This window comes from Venturia canescens, chromosome 2 (genome assembly GCF_019457755.1).
Source record: "Venturia canescens isolate UGA chromosome 2, ASM1945775v1, whole genome shotgun sequence".
Classification (NCBI taxonomy): domain Eukaryota; kingdom Metazoa; phylum Arthropoda; class Insecta; order Hymenoptera; family Ichneumonidae; genus Venturia; species Venturia canescens.
The window spans coordinates 787,934-800,948 of record NC_057422.1 but is presented as its reverse complement, the minus strand read 5'-3'; the positions used below and the strand labels follow the sequence as shown (position 1 = coordinate 800,948).

The following is a 13,015-nucleotide window of genomic DNA, read 5'->3' as shown; positions in this document are numbered from 1 at the left end:
CAAGAGTACAGTAGAATTTCGATTGAGTGAACTTCAACCTTTGGGCCTTGTGCGCACACTACTATGCGTCGAGGCTTTCCACGCACCCCACCGCACGGAAATGTATTATCAATTCGCGATAGACCGAGTATCGGTCTTACTATACGATGCATGGCGATGACAGACCCGTGCGGTCGAATTCGCTCCCCTTTTGAATCTACTGGGACCGGAGTTTCAGTGTACTCAACGTCTTGGGAGGCACTACAGGGGTACAAGGAAATTTGTGATATACGCGAAGAGGATCTCAAAAGCTGAAATACGTATAAAGGAGGGTGCTTGGTGCTTCACCCGGTTATGCAGATATTCTATGTAGAAATGACTTCGTAAGAGCCTCGGTAAGCTTGTGAGTGGTCGGAAACCTCCGTTTCCCGGTCTGTACGTTTTTCTCTATCCTTGTTGAATATACCACACACATATATGTGAATTGCATTCCTACGTATGTGCACTTTACTTTCGTGAAATTACCGCAAGTTGGATACAAATATAAATGGCAATGCAGCGAATAGTTCCCTCATATTCGCATCGGATGCACCTGGTTTTTGGTAAATATTGTATCGCCATTATACTGGCCTCTGATGTGCATTGCACTTTAATTTTTCAATTCGATATTCCTTGCTCCCTAGTTTCCGGTAGAAAAGTGGCGAGCAAAAAGCATACACGTACATTCATAGAAAAATATATATTTATATTTATCATCTTTACTAAAGCTGTAAGAAGTTTAATACTTCGGGATGAATAGCAAAAGATGAAAGGATTGAAAATTCGATTAAGCTCGAATTCAACATTGCAGAAGAACTCCAGCTTTACGTACGAGTCTGAAAAATTATTCACGAAAATTCAAAATGCGAGCGCACAAAAATATGACGTACTGGCATTAGCAAAATGTATTGGTTTGATGGAATATCATTCACTTTATCATTAACAGTGTTTTCCGCGAACACTGCGTAAAATACGAACTTGGAATTCTCTCGCCTAAAGATGAACATTCTAAATATAGAATTACGATTTAATTCACCGGTATTGAACCTCTCTCGGTGCTCTCTTTGCTTTTTTCTCTTTATTTCTCGATTTCTTTTCGTGAACAATGAACTAAATATGTTGTTCTTCGAATAGGCGACTATGCGGAAAATCAATCTAACAGGTTTGTTTTGATTTTCATTTTTCATTATAATGATTCACGAAGAAGTGAAATCAGTGTGATATATCCACATATTACATTCTACAGAATATATTTCAACAGTATTTTTAGAATATCTGCGCTAATGTTTCATTAATAATTTTATCAATTATTATAGAATGTAATCTAATCCAGCCAATGAATAATTCATACAGCTTTGGAGTGGGGCACAATCATATTACGAAAGTACCTAAAGCATAATGCAACTATAACTTTGGTTAACAAAGAAAATATTTATGAATAATGGGTAATAATTTTTTCGTTGTTTCGTGGTCGATGTAATACTGAAAATTAAAATAAAGTTGAATAACAATCAGAAAATCAATTTTTTTCTTATTCCGAAGATAAAAAATATATCGAAATTTTGTGATTGCTGTATGCTAGAAACGCTAATGAAACGAATTCAGTTGCAGTAATTATCGAAAGAGAAAACAATGACGCTTCGTGGATTGCCAACATATGGAATATCGATTACCCGTTTATATTTAGTCTGACCGAACGTAATCGACAAAAGATGAATATTTACAAATTAGACACACGAATTCACCATGTTGAAAAGAAAGAAATGATGCGTGCTCGTCATCGGGAAATTATTCAAATTATTTGTTTTCGGAACTGATATATGTATATGAGTTACATGGATGTGCTTTCTGTTTATGCAACATTTTCAATAAATCATTCGAACCAGACCTCGAACTGAATGGTTAAAAATCATCAAAAGCGAATGGCAGATCGATTTGAATAAATAATGAGAGGTTTCATTACTCAATATTTTTTGGCACGATATTTGTGAGAAAATATACTCGGCAAATATTCGCCGTCAAAGTGATTATGTATGTTGAAAAATAACTATGTTCACGTTCAATGGATATTTGGGCTCGTCGGTCGAGTACTTTGAGTTTCGTAACGAGCTTTGTATATGTTACGCATATGTAAAATAGTTATACACTGAAAATATTATTCCAAGGGTTGTTTAGAATACGACAATGTTTTCTTTCCATACGTTTTGGTTTCCCGATTGAATTCAGTTTGATAATTATACTCGAATCTCGCAGAAATATTGTCTACGGATATTCTGCCGTGGCTGGTACAAGTATTCATCAATGAATGACGCAAAATTCTAGAGCCATTTCCAAATTTTTCAAACGACATCCAAATGATAAATTTAATTTACAAATGTATCAATCCTAATTTCGTCGTCTCTATTTGTTTACGATCTGATTTATCAGTAGCAAGAAAGAGCGAGAGAGAAAGAGAGAGAGAGTCAGAGCCTGTGATAAAACGGAGCCAATAGACGACATCGAAATGAGAATAGTCGTGTAGAACCAACAGCACTTGGTAAATTTCCCGCCAATCTATCTCTCGGCACAAGTTGTTCAGACAGTACACAGAGAAGTGCGTCTAGTTGTGTAGAGTCAACATGACATTTGTAGTACTTCCTAATACCGTGGCTCTCTGTAATGTTCGACCTATATAACCTGAAGCATCAACATCACACATGTTTCACTGGGATAGCCATCGAGCGTATATAATACATGTGGATATAACAGAGATGAAAATCCTCCGTACACATGTATTTACATGTTCCGAATACATATATAGAGTAATGCCACAACGAATCATGTTCACTATACACATATACGTGGCAAATGAATTGTTTGGGAATTTCAGCGGGAGGACTCGGAAGGGCTAGTAAGGGAGTTAGGGACAAATTGAAATGAGGACTGGATAAGGCTGTATTAACGAAAACGAGATTCGAGCTATGATGACTCATATGAAAGTAGTTGGAACTACCTATTCACACTGCATTCAAATCTTATCTCGATACTGCATCTTTTGTGCAATAGAATTAGTAGAATAAATGCAACTTTGAAAAAAATCTGAACTCCGGTAAATCGAATGTGTCATTCATAAAATACTGAATCTGTAATAAAAACTAATCTATAGCGTGGACAAAAGGCACAAAGCAATTAGGGTATCGTCGTTATTTATTCATCAACTCGTCAACAGCGTGTCGGAAAGAATAATGGTGAGCGAATTATTTTTTTTTTAATTTTCACAATGTGATTATATTCTTTTTCGGATTTTCCAAATATTTCGTAATGCGCAGGCTGATAATTCCAAAAAAAATCGATTTACAGGACAAGTTTTTATGAACATGAAGATCATTACGGAAAGAGAATTTTGCACGCAAACTGAGACACACCCCGGAAATTGTGGAAGGTTTCTCACTCGCTGGGAGGTCCATTACAATTATTTACTGGTAGATATAGCGGTCGTAATATTATTGCCACCGTCCGAGCATTCAAGGTAGGTGTCCTCGCTTGTTAAGGATCCCATTACTCGAATGTAATAAAGACGAAGATGAACGAACGGCCAGCTCTGGGACCAGGAACCGGAAACTGTGGTAGGTTGCACCGCGTCAAACGTGCAAAAGTTGACTATGTCGAGACTCGCACAATAATAATGCTCCGTCCGCGTCGGTGTGCGACATGGTGTTCACTGAAATGTAGGCGGAAAGAATGGGATAAAAGGAGATAGACGGAGGAAGAGAGTGAATAATGCATAAAAGAGAACATTTGATGAGACGAAATTTCGAGGCCGTTTGTAATTTCGTGTCTTCCTAAATCACATGGAATGAGCTTCAACTAATTAGTATGAATTAACTAAAAATGATATGATGCGAATAAAATGATATGAAGCGAAAAAAAAGAATTAGAATATATATTCGATCTCATTGAATTAGTAAGTCCCAGCATAGATATTATTCATCGAAGTTTCTCTCGTGCTTCCGCATAATCAAGAGGAAATAGCGAGATCCTTACAAGTTTGCCCGACACAGCTGCATCATAAGGACTCTTCGACCAGGCTCTCACAGTGTCTTGCTGGTAATACTCAGTGGTCTGGAGTTGCAATTGTACGCTGAAACAGCGTACTAGATCTTTAGAGAAACTCTGGAACGCGATATAAGTGTCTTTTGCTGTTATCATCTGTCTCAACTCGCGTTTTACCTTCTTAGAGTTGTATTTTCATTTATCTTAGCTCTTGCATGCGTGATGATCATTCTCTCTTTTTTTTTTTTTTGATGCGGTGATTTATTGCTCATCTCATGCTTTGAGAATAAGAAATGGTGTAAATTGAAAAAGGGGTGTGTTTGTCAGTCATCAAATGTTGGAACGATGCTCGAGATACTGCAACAACGAAAAGGGAAGGAAAAGTTTCGTTTCCATGTACCGAGGCCGATATGTGAACTCTTGAATTAATTCTAGGATAAAGAGGATCACCCCTGGTTAATAATTGAAGTAGATGAAAATTTGAGCTATCGAGGACTGCAAGCAACCATGAACTAATGGAATCTCGTATTATATTTCCTCGAGAGATTGTTAACGATGTTGGCGAAAAACCGACAGTTCCAAGCCACCGGATCGACCTCACAAAATTGAATGATTTTTAGACCATCATTCCCTGGTTCGAAAACATTAATAAGCCGTCGCGATTAGAATTTCATAGAAAACTAGATCATTTATTTAAATATACTTTAGACGTAATTCATAGACAGTAACTTTAGAGGGGAATGTTAAAACACGTATCTGGTATGACCGAAGGAAATTGAAAATGACTTTTTCCATTGGTTTTAGAATTTCTTTTAACAATATAGTAGTTCATCAATCATAATGTCATCGTAATGATTTAAATAATTCGAACCGGAACTCCAAATAAGATATTGTATTTCCAATGCTTGGCGTCTAGAATTATGAATAAATCTCGATTCTGTTTTTCCGACCATTTCACCTTATTTTATTGAAGCAGACGTTGTCGACACTTGTTGCTTATTGTTATTTTCGATGCTCCAATAAATTAATTCTCGCGTTAATGAGGTTTTGAAAAATCCAATAAAACTTGGCATAAAAGTTTCGAAACACTGGAGACGGTCGGTAAAAATTTACGTATTATTACAAGTCCTGTAAAGAGACTTCGGTTGAGAACCTCGATAAAAAGTAGAAATGTATCCTGGCATTTGGAAATGTTCATTTTTCAAGTATCAAAGACTCGTTATCCGTGCGTGTCTCACTGCACACAAGTACGATGATGGTTGTGACAAGATCTGAAAGGGCCAGATATTTACGCGAGGAATTTCACCAAAGGGAGCATCAAGGCGATGCCTCATATGTATGTACAAGCAACATCCTGCTATTAATCGACGATCACCAGAAGGCAGTCACCGTCATTGCTCATAAACACTCCATCTCTGCCTCAACCATTACCGCAGGCGCATTACTTCATGACGTATTGTACGGCGCGTACTCGAGTTGTACATGCACAGACCGCGTGTGTAACAGACATGCATCCACGGCGGCCTCTCCTTCGGTATGGCACGTCTTTGCAGTAAGCCTCGACGAACAGTTAACGCCTAGTTTCCGTTTCAATCCATCTCGACGGACCGACGAAGAAAGATGTCACGGTCTAGATGCTGCATTTGAAATCCGTTGAAATTAATCAACCGGATATGGCCTTTTGATCAGCATCCGAACCAGTAGCGAGTCTCGCAAACTTCAAAATATCAAACTTTTCTAAACTAAGATCCGGTACCATTGATATGACGATCAGGCCGAAAATCGGGATCGGTCAAAAGTCTACATCATCGATCGTGGCCGAGAAAGTGGCCGAGTAGATTGAATTTTTTTGATTGTAATCCTAATTTATCGAGTAGCAGATTAATCCTGTTGATTTTCGTACAAAAGGAAATGGCTGATGATATGAGACATGATGATGTATCGTTGCAAGCCCACAGCTATCAGTCCGAGATGTGCTAGCAATGCTTTACTAATTATTCGTACGTAATCACGCGATAATGAGATGTATCGTTGTTCCAAACGTTACCGGTCCTGATGGAAGCTAGGAAATCAACGACAACTGTAACAAACTAACATCGTTGCAGCTGGTATGTATTGTTGGTATATGTGCAAACAACAGATGTTCAGGTTTTCGTAATCCCTGTTTATCCTTCCTGCGTAGTGAGGAAAACCTGAATATTCCTCAACGGGAAAAGCCAGAGAGTGAAATTGCTCTCATGGTAACAGCACCGGCTACATGTTTCCGAACTCTTTTTGCAAATAGCAAGCCATAATACCTAGTACGTAGAATATTCGGAGCGGAGTAAATTTTAATTTGAGCATTCAAACATGAAGAGAGAAAAAATGTGGTGAATTGGTTCGGCGAGTCGAGTGGACCGAGCATCCTGCATCATTGAGAAGACAAGGAAACCGAGGTAGCGAAGTGATTGAGTCGGAAACAACCGCATAGGGAGGAGAAAGATCGGGCGGGATGTAGATAGGTCGTCTGCATCCGAGCCGTCACAGCTGTATTAGGATGTTGGATCACAGCCAATGTTAGTCGATTGGGTGGTATTAGACGCCTGGAAACCTCCACTATTGAACGTTCATTTGCCCTCAGTATAGGATATCTCTTCTCTCTCTCTCTCTTTCTCTCTCTCTTCGTCTGTCAGACTATTCCGGTGAGAAGTAATGAAGCTTAAAGACAGTTTCTCTCGTAGCTCTCGAGCTTAAAACGGTAGTGCGCGCAAACATTTCCGCGAGACAATATCGGCAAGAGGGAAACGGAAAATAAAAGCAATTGACGACGGAGCTGGGTCACCGGAAACCCGTAACGTCGGAGAGTTATCGTCACTACCTTGCAGTGCAGAAATGTATGAATGCGATTGGGTTACAGGAAGGATGACATCGATGTTTACTATATAACTAGAACAGACCAACATGATTCTCTAGCGTGGGCGTTCCTGGCAGTGTGTCAAACGTTCCTGGATGGTTTTCTTTTACCGATATTTACGATGAAATACCTTTTGGTGGCTCTACAAGAAAATGATCGTAAATATTTCGTCAGGAAACTTTTTTTTTGCGTATTCCTATCTGTCACGGATAAGTCCTGAATTATTATTGAGAATTTTGTCTCTGTCTTGATTTATCCAAGACACAGCAACTCTTTCTCTGTCGACGAAGGTCATGGATCTAGCCATCTTGTAAACGTACAGGCAAACGCAGGGATCACACGATCCTTGCATGAGAGGAAGGTATCTGGAACCCAACGAGGTTATACGCGCATATCAGCGGACTACCGTTCCTCAGATCAAGTTGCATCGTTTGCATCTCTCGGTTCTCACATCTGCTAGTTTCATATTTTCACATGACACGAATATTGTTAGCGTATGTTCGGGAGCGCCGAAATTTTTATATCAGAAACATGGATGTGCTTTTTGAGAGGCTAGTTATCTTGCGATAAACTGTAGACTGTGAAACTTTGATGCTAGTTTTTTTTTTTCAGGAAATCATAGACTTTGAGAACTCTTACAGAAAAAATGTTACTTATCATAGAGGATAGTTATTATTTTTTTCTTTTATTAATTGATTGTGGATTGATTGATGGACATTGATTTTGAGGTTCGAATTTTATGTTGGATGGTTTGCGAGAACATGTCGGGAGCTCCGATCAAGATGAACAGAGTGCCATATCGGAGAGTAATGAGTGCCAATTCTCTTCGAACAGTAAATCAATGCGATATTACTTCGGGGGATAGTCTTCCACTCGAGGAGCAACGAAGATTGATGTACATAGGTTTATCTTTTTTCAGGCTGCATCGACTCGTTTGTGTCTCGATAACCCGACTCCAAGCACACTAAAAGCACGAATTGAATAGCCGAGTAAATAAGATTTCAAGTTCTCTCACGGTACAAAGACATATTTTCCACAGTCATGCTAATATAATCGTTGTTTCCACTCACTCGAATGGTTTCCTCGTTCTGGTCTCAATTTCATCATCGTATTCCAACTTCTTCACGGATCACAAAGCGTTTTCTCTTCGTGCTTCGCGAGTTTATTAATATATGACGATATTGTATCGTGGATAGATTTTAAATTTGACAAATTTGAAAAAAAGTACGCTCGTTTGTTCCTGTTTGTTTATCTGTTTCACTTTGTTTTTTCAAAGAGAGTTTATCAACCGTCCAGAGCACGTGTTTGCCCTTTCGAAAGTGCAATGATGTGTTGGCATAGCAATTCAGTCACGTTTCAAGACTGTGAAACCAGGAGCAAGGATTTGCGGTGCAGAAACGATAACTTGGTATTCTACAGCCCCAGGTGAATTTACTTTGGTAGATTGCCAATTCGGTTATTACCGGTATACAATCTGGTGAGAAAACGATAACGATCGTTGGCTCTCACCGTGGGCTCAAAGACTCAAAGATTTTCGTATGACTCGAAAATCTCGAGTTTTTGGGACCCAATTCAACGCCTTGATGTAGCAAGAAGGCAGTAAGCTTTTGAAGATCCTTCTTACTTTAAATCGAGATTCCATCGGAATCCAGAATTCTAACTCGCTCTGAATTCGAGTCTACAGTTCCACAGACTTTGGCGGGACTCCGAAGCACTCGTCGGTATGTGAACTTGTACACGGTAACTGAGAAATGCATGACGAATAGTGACAGTGATAACAAACGGGAGTAAACGGTTTCTCATTGAAGGAAAGTAGTACGCAACAATGCGACGTGATTGCGGGTCTCGTAAGGTATCTGGCTGGTGAATAGAGACCGAGGTCGTGTTCCACATTGCTCCTATAATATATGTGGATATTTAACACAAATATAGGGAGACTACATCATATATATGACGTTACACGCTCTTGGGAAAAGTGGCGCAGGTGAAGGGGGTAAGGAAGAAGGGTAGGGATCCTCTTTCGTGCATGCATGCGAAGCATTGCTCGAACGGCTAGGCACCCATAACATACAGGTAGCATGATGCTGCGCTAGCACAGCTTGCAAAAGCCTGCATTACATAGACACGACTACGGAATGGCTAATGAGTAATTTGCATTTTGCGTGTGACTTTGTTACCGCATCGTTACATCGGCTTTATTAATAATGCAACGTGCGCGATGTGCCTCTATCGGTTTTTCCCGTACAACCAACATACCCAATACCACAACATTAAATAACATTCGTGATGCCTCACTTGAATATATAGAAAATTCTACCTTGGTACAGTCCAAAGTGGATGTTGATATGTAACTTTTTCTCCTATTTTGTCATTCTGACAGCTGGAACCGGTTGGAAAATTCCACAGCTGCAATTACGATGGCAATTGAATAATTGTGATTTCAGGTTCGTGATCAGAATCGAAGTACGGCTCATCGATGAAATGGACCTACGGGGGGTCATCAAAATCTGTCGGTCACGTACGTAGGCACCTTTATATGCGGAATGACCGGTTAATTCAATGCGTATAGCACCCGTTTGAAAAATGCGTTGCGAATAATATTTTTCAAATACATCACAAACCAGACTATGCTGCAAGAATAGAGATTACAATGAAGTCTGAGGAAAGGAGAAAAGCGAGGGGCGTCTTGGTATTCATAAACCTGGAGCGTTCGCGAGCTCGCGTGTCCGCTCCATATTACTCCCAAAAGAGAAGTATACGGCTAATTATCATTATGGCGGGGTAAGGTTACGGCGACACAACGTAGCTGGAGAAGAGAGATGCCAGTATAGGTGGCGAATGAAAATGATAAATGATTGTAATTCCTACGGCATTACGAATGCCATTTTCGAGTGAATTTTACGACGTAGTAATGATGTGAATCCCGTCAAGTTTTTCGACGAAAACGATGTCGCAATATGAAATGGAGACGAAGTAAATGAAATTTTCATTAACGCGTTGAAAATTAGTTTTCAGAATGAAGATTCAGCTCAACTGGGATCTTCTTTAATATGCAGGATGCTTGCAGTTTGGACGTTCGTGTGTAAATTCAATGTAAATGCAATGTGACAAATAGGGGTTACATGGCAGCATCAAGTATGGAAGGGCAAAATATTGAGTCGGTAAATTTGTGTTATCCGTCCGTTCGTGTATATACGCGGATATAAATTCTTTGGTATACTACAAACGCGAGAGTTGTTAATCCTGCAGCGTGATCGAGATGAGGGATTTACTTGGGAGAATGAAGGGATTGGCAGCCTTTCGGTGGTAATCACAAAACCCATTTTCACACTATTTCTTTGCTCACAAAATTTCTTGGACGATATCTCGAAGTCGGATTACCGACGAAGCGCTTCTGACATAGGTTTCATGGCAGCTCAACAGTTGTAATCTCCTCATTAATCCTGCCTACACTAAAATGACGACGAACATATTTTCGGACATTTATTACTCACGGAAATGCCAAAAATTCTAGCGAAGCTGCAAAAGTATATGGCCCGTATGTCTGACCACAAAATGGCAGAATTGTCTTGTGGAGCGAGAATAAGGGAAAGCTTTCTAGTCGACGGACTATAGCATCAAGATATTTCGTACTGGTTGTGGTAAAGTAATAAGGGAGATAAATGGAGGACGTTGAACAATCGACGACAGAGAGATCTGGCCTGAACTTCTAGTCCAGGGAGAAGAGGATATTTTTACGAGAATACAGACGATAGTTGTTTCAGGTGAGAAAGAGAAGGTTAGATTGAAAAGATCATGGCCAAAGACATCTGTATGAGCAGATATCAGTAATGAAAAAGTTGATAAATCGTATCGGTAGGAACGATAATCGTCGTGGTGCCGCCGTTCTCGTCTATCGCGGCCGGATAGCACGTACAACCGCAACGTGTGGTCTTGGTGGAAGGACGTGCGAGTCTTAGGTTACCACGACGACGACGACGACGACACATTCAGCGAAATGGATAGTCAGTCGATATCCCATCGCCTTCAAGCCGATAACCCAGCCAACCACATACTCGTTCAATATATAGTGTTGTTGATGTAATTCCTCCGAGCGATATACAAATTTTGTTCGAAAATCGAGCTTCTCGAGCTTTTCGCGCGATAAGTTTTTCGCAAAAATTTCAATCGTGACATACATTTGGTATACAGGGGGTGCCTTGCAAGGAGTCCCATCGTGACTGTATCTCTTCGATTCGACATAGTTCGTTCAATAATTCAACAAAATACCGTAGAAAAATAATCAGAGATTGTATACAATACGTTGATTAGACAAGTTGGTTTCAAATTAATCTGTGAATTGTTTTTTATGAGCTTCGCTTTTGGGACACGCTGTATTATTTTGAAGACGAAGGTGTGAGGATGCCGGTTGAACGCTCGATATTCATGCAAAATGGAAAAGTCCTGCGGGAGCATCAGCTTCATCGGCCTTTCCCAATCGATTTTACCCGCCACCGCGCGGCACAGGGCTCTTTGCCGTTCGCACTAGACGCATCTGCGGCACAAGAAATTTCATAAAAAGAGAGTAAGAGGGAGAACCCGGTGGTGATACGGTAGCGTCAAAGAGCCTCCCTGCAACTTTCAACCTCTTTTTCTTACTTTTCCTGGCGCCACATATCCCCGGAGGAGCCTCTATGACTATATATTTTATATCCATATTTCAGATATTTTAATGCTACCAGGAGTCATGAAAAAGCCACCTCACTCTGCATCTCCTTGTAACTTCTTCGCTGCTTCTCAGCACGGCTACTATCGACAAGTGCGACAAAACGCCCGGTTATTGCATGGCTATAAATTCGCTAAACTCAGGAAAAAATGCATCTATCCACGGATGAGTATACCCGCTCTTCCAACGCGCTTTCGAAGTATCCAATCGAATCTCTTTGCCGTGAAATATTAAGTACGCGTAGCTTTGTGTATTTTTTTGACGAGAAGGGCGTATTAAAAAATTCAAGATAAATATATATGATAACCCAACATCGTGGTTCGTTGGACCGATCTTTCGGACCAATAGGCCACGAAGAAAAATTTTGAGTTTAAAGTATTATGCGATCTATCGAAGATCAACGAAAAGTCATGTAAGTCGTTTGAAGCACAGTTACTAAATGAAAATTATTCAAGACAGCTGGATCAGTTGGACAAAATCACTTCGGTGAGTAGTTTGGAAAATGTCATAATTCTCCCATGAGGTATGTATATAACGCGGTCTCATGCAGCCTTGGCTATGCTACATCCAGTAGCAGAGAAGCAGAGTCACGAATATCTGTATGCTTAGATCATATTCGCAGACATGATATCCATACGCGAATATACATATATCTCAGTTTCCAATATACGTGAATATGGCTCATGATGTATGATTAATGTCCAACAGCCGCGTTATATATTATCACCAGTAATATCAGATATCTGTTTAAGATTAACTGGACCAGAGCGTTATAATTAGTTGTGTAAAACTCGTACGTATTCTACCAATTCATTGCATGTTGATAGCAGATTCGGTTAGTAATTCATCGGCAAAATCAGCATCGAAGATCCTTAAAAAAGAATATATGAAAAACAAATTTTCTGGTAATTTTTTTTTTCGCGTGTGATTAAGTATGGAAATGCGAGCTGACAGACTGTCTCTTTTTCTACTTCAGCCAAGGTAGGAGTATGTAAACTTGAGTTGCGTACTCCGGCATCTCCTTGACCCGCAGAAGTGCTCGGGCTACTGTTTACCATTGTGACACTCTCATGGAGGGAACCCAACCCTCGGGCATGTGTTCTTAACTTCGAGGATAACTTTAACAGTTTCAACACATTCGATATTGTTGTTAAATAAATGACAGTAGTGCTACGAAATCGTATTATAATACCCAAAGTCGTATATTAATCATTAAATAGAGTGGGTCAATGAGCTCATGGTAAATTCGTGCGAATTTTTCCGTATAAATATTTGCCAATGTGTAACGCAGGATTGAATTCATATGAGGAGGGGCGATGACGGAATTCACGGGTCTGTGGAAAAGCGAAAAACGAGGAACATTTGAA

The 13,015-nt window shown here is 39.9% G+C and overlaps 1 protein-coding gene across 9 annotated transcripts in view; it reads right to left on the bottom strand.

Annotated features, from left to right (window-relative positions):
• The window catches only part of kek5 (kekkon 5), a 184,563-nt gene that overhangs the window by 56,022 nt on the left and 115,526 nt on the right, over positions 1-13,015 (bottom strand). The window lies entirely within an intron of this gene.